The sequence below is a fragment of the Colobus angolensis genome, unplaced genomic scaffold, assembly GCF_000951035.1.
Source record: "Colobus angolensis palliatus isolate OR3802 unplaced genomic scaffold, Cang.pa_1.0 Scaffold125, whole genome shotgun sequence".
In the NCBI taxonomy this organism is placed as follows: Eukaryota; Metazoa; Chordata; class Mammalia; order Primates; family Cercopithecidae; genus Colobus; species Colobus angolensis.
Window position 1 is genome coordinate 723,537 of NW_012113697.1, and position 4,617 is coordinate 728,153.

The following is a 4,617-nucleotide window of genomic DNA, read 5'->3' on the forward strand; positions in this document are numbered from 1 at the left end:
TAATCCAGTAATCTTATCTTTTAATGCCCATCGTTCTTGCTTGGAGATGATTTTCTCCTCAAGAATGCTTAATGAGGATTGATAAATTTAATAGGCACTTGAAAATTAAGCCCACAGATTAGCAGTTTTCTAAAACGTTCTGCTCTTTCTTGTAGCAAATTTACTTAACAGAGAAGGATTTGCTTCCATTTTTCAGTGAGGTACCATTCTTTGAATGCGATATCTTTTCTAAGTCTTTAAATTTTTCTTTTTTGGTCCTATTCTTGTAGAGGGAGTTCTTTGCTTTCTTAAGCAATAAGAATGATAATATGTTCTGTCAAAAATTGGTGTGTGTGTAGGGGTTCCTGCCCAAATTCTGTAGTCCCAGATGACAGAAAAACAGAAAATTTACATTTTGCTATGCATTTATATTAGGCATTCAGTAGCTTGGGGGTGTGAGTGGATGTTGAGAGGTGACGAGTAGGCAATCACAGCTAGAAAAGTCTCCATTGTGCAGAAGGACGTCTCTCTATTTATTTTGGCTGAGGCAATGTGAACTCCCATGATGGATTAGGTCAGGTTGAAGTGGGGGGCAGTGGCCTGCACTTTGTGTATCATGGCTCTTTGCCCCACTACCTGCCCTCACTCCTCTGAATTAAGGAGTGTGAGTGAAGTTTTGACAGGATCTTCTCCACTTCGAAGTCCACTCTACTGCTTGATGAGAAAAAAAGTTGTGAAGCAACAAAATCAAACCTATTGTACACTAAATCTGGCAGCAATTTCTCCTAGTTTTATTCACTTCTCAGTGAAAGTGCTTGCATGGGTCATTTCAAATATTGAGGTCATCTGGGAGGGCTAGACTTCTTTATTCTGTTTTTTCCCCCACCTTGCAAATATGAACCAAAACCTATATTTTTGATTTTTAAAAGAAAGTCTTCTCTTGTACAACCTAAACTAGTTTGTAATAGTGTTTATGAAAAGTTAGAGCCTTGAGACAGTTGCAGATATGAACCTCTCAGGCACAAAACCCTTCTCAGACGTGGAATACCCAGATTTAGAGAGGTGGAGCTCACAGCCTTGATGACATTCTGATTTATACTTGGTTGATTTGAACACAACTGAAATTGCAAAACAATTTGTAGCACCATCTCTCTGAATGACAGGCTTTGTGCACGGTGTTAGAATCAGCCATGATATTTACAGTCAGGAAACTTAGGCGAACTGATCAATGCTGTAGTCAACAGGCTTGCAGGAAGCTTGAGATCAATCACCACTCCAGCAGAACACCCTTGATCAGAACATTTACCATTCCTGAGCTTCAGTTTCTTCATCTATAAAGAGAAAGGGGGGACCCTTAAAATCTCTGAATATTATACACACAGATGCACACACATATATACACACATACATTATATACCTATACATAGTCTTCTTACATATATTCTAAATCTGAAGCAAAATTTCTAATGAGAGTAATAGTTCCACAATAATGGAAGCAGTAACTGCATTCATTTGATTGTATAAGTTCTGGAAAGTTTATTTAAAAAGTATTCACATCATCTTACATAATTAGCCACCTACATATTCTTGGTACCCAGAATAGTTCATAAGACATTGTAGAAAGTCAAAATACATTTGATGAATAAATGAATGAACATATATCACCTAATTTTTAATGTTATTTATAGTATCACCCTTAGAGCTGGGCACCCAGGACCTTGCCCTGTACCTGGAGATTTAACAGGCTCACTCTTTCTCCTCTTGACACAATCCTCATGGACTGAGGAGTCCCCAGGGCCAAAGGTTCATGTCCACCTACAGCAACCTCCCCTCATCCCAACCCCACTAAGCTCCAGGTACCTGACATGGGAAATTATCTGTCAAGACAGCCTCAAACCTGCTTCCAGGGCCTACTAGAGTCTCTTTCTTGGATTTCCGTCACAAAGGTATGCTGTTCTATAGGTGTGCCCACCCCTAAGCACAAGAGGTAACCAAGGCGACTCACAGGAGTGGAGGTAGAAAGAGTCCTCCTTGCCACAGGAGGCAAGATCTAGGAGTCTCCACTTTACTCTTGCCCCAAATTTGGTAAAAGGAACAGGCTGGGTTATTTCAGTCATTAGCTCATTTTACCCTACTTCCCAGCTACACTCACACATAATGTTTTAAATTTGAGTTAGAAAGACTCAGTGACCCTTCAAACATATACACGAATGAACAGAATATTGCAAGGAAAAATATGTGGTCAATGCTGTAAACCTTCTACTACACAGTTTCACTCTGGACCAATACATAAGGCAAAGTACAGATTCTGCAACCTAGGGTTGGGTTTGTTTGGGGATTCAGTACGGATCTGTTATAACAGTTTGTAGGTGTTGATAGAGTGATAGCATTTATTTCCTTTCTAACCCCCTCTCCAAATCTTAGTTAAAAAGAAGCTTTGTTTGCTTGGTTTTCCTGGTGTGGATTTAAAATATTTCCATTTTTCATGCCCATATTAACATTTGACCATCCGTGCAATACGTCAATTTCCATTTTGCCCTTCAAAGGTTAAAACAACACCCACCCTTAGAATTCCCCACACAAAGCACAAGGAAATCCCTCCTAAGGCACAGCGAACCAGCTAGACTTCATAATTAGCTTCTGCAATAAAGTACTTAATCGGAATAGAAGCTCTTACTAATTACAGCAGGAAGTCAGGGCAGGCGAGTTACCCACAGCTGGGGTGAAGCACAGGCAGAGGTGTCTGTGAGCGCGCATCTGCAAGGGTCCAGGTTCACACAAGAGCCCCAGGCCTTAATTAGCCTCAGCAATTAAAAATGAAAACAATCCTCCATTTTCTCATTAAAAGATGAAAGCCCCTCCCCAAGTGCCTTACTCTGAACGATCATTTTGCTTCTGCAAAGACCCCAATCACTGCAGATTACCAAAGACAATGGTTACTTCCTGGGCTGCAAGACCTCTGTCACCCTTTTGCTTGCTAAATTTCAGGCACCTCAGCATAATAGGAGATTGATTAGGGTTAATAGACTTATTTTTTACAGGTCAAAACACAAAACACTTTGGGTTGTGGGCGCTCTTGCACATAATATCCGAGGCTATAAATCAAACTGCTTAATGGAAGCTCAGAGCTTTCCATCTCCAAACTATTGGTAACAACTGACTTTCGTTTCTCCCCTGCTACTGTCTCTCTTTCCTCTGCTTCTTCTTGTAAATCCAGCCACAAAATCAGCCTGATAGATGGGAGTAAGAGTTGCGATTTATTTACTCTACGATGTTTTCAGAAACCTAGAGGTGAGGTATGGTTCCTTGGAATTCCTGTGTTTGTTTTACCTCCATTTCTAAGGTAACCAGTGGTTAGCAGCAGCTGTAACAACTGTCAGCATCTGTCAATCTCACCTAGACTTGATGGTCAAAAGTAATACAGCTGGATGAAGAGATTTAAAAAATTGAAAATTAAAGAAAACTGATCCTCAGGGGAGAGTTTGAGTATTTACTCTGTGGGACCCAGGGCAGACTGGTAGGTCACTGAGTACATAAGGAATGCAATTGCCATTGGCAAATTATCCCAAGAAGGAAAGCCACCTGCAGAGGGGAAACTGTTGGAGACTGCCTCTTAAAGTTACTGCAAAAAGAATCACTGAAAGGAAACTGTCTCAACAGGAGGAAATGTCAGAAAATGCTTCCCTAGAAAATGTGAGAAAACATTTAGAAAAGTATCTGGCTATGAAAGTTAAGAACATTTGGGGGAATGTTCTTTGCATCTAATTATCAGTGCTTTCTGCTTCTTTTCTCTTGGTGAGGGATATTCTTAGTCCAAGGATTTTTTTTTACCCCTCAAATAGAAAGGAAGCAAAGCTGATTTGGAGATATAAATTAGTTTGGTCTTTCACCAATTTGACAGGATCATTCCAAAGATGATGCCTTGTTTGATTCTGAAATGTTACTGAGAGATTTACTCTACTGAGGAGCTGAGGACTCACCAAAAATACATTTGATGATATGTTTAAGTTTCTTTGATGATTTGCTCTTTTCTATCCCCATTTTTGCCTGAATCTTTTTTTTTTTTTTTCCTTTTTTTCTACTCAAAGCCACATGGCTCAACCACAAGGAATCAGTAAGTGGGCAGGTTTTCTCAAACTTCATAGAGCTGTTACTCCACCTGGCTTCTAAGGGGAGATCTGGGAGTTGAGAGAATGAGCATAAAATAGTTTAAGTGGAGGTCAGGAGTAGAAAGGGAGGAAAGATTAGGAGGAAACAGGAAAAGGAGAATAATGCACTCAGAATCTGATTTTTATGTTATGGTACACTCATATGGATTTTCCTCCCTTGTTAAACAACATGGAAATGCTTAGTAGAATCTACACATACAGTTTAATAACAGAAGTAGGTGGAAGTTCCTTGATGCCAATAATAATAGACATCTAGTCATAGTACCCCTCTCACCTTCAGCAGCCTCTAGCAGCCTTGCTGAAGGCTGGGGCCATCAGACATGCGGCTGTGAGCTGGGACTAAGTTAAAAAATATTGGTCCGTGCGGTGGCTCAAGCCTGTAATCCCAGCATTTTGGGAGGCCGAGACGGGCGGATCATGAGGTCAGGAGATCGAGACCATCCTGGCTAACACGGTGAAACCCCGTCTC

The 4,617-nt window shown here is 40.5% G+C and overlaps 1 long non-coding RNA gene across 1 annotated transcript in view; it reads right to left on the bottom strand.

Annotated features, from left to right (window-relative positions):
- Positions 1–386: 386 nt before the first annotated feature.
- LOC105505409 overlaps positions 387–4,617 on the bottom strand; it is a 36,586-nt gene continuing 32,355 nt past the window's right edge. The window contains exon 2 of the long non-coding RNA XR_001000739.1: positions 387–1,310. This is a non-coding gene — a long non-coding RNA (uncharacterized LOC105505409). The remainder of the gene's footprint in view (positions 1,311–4,617) is intronic.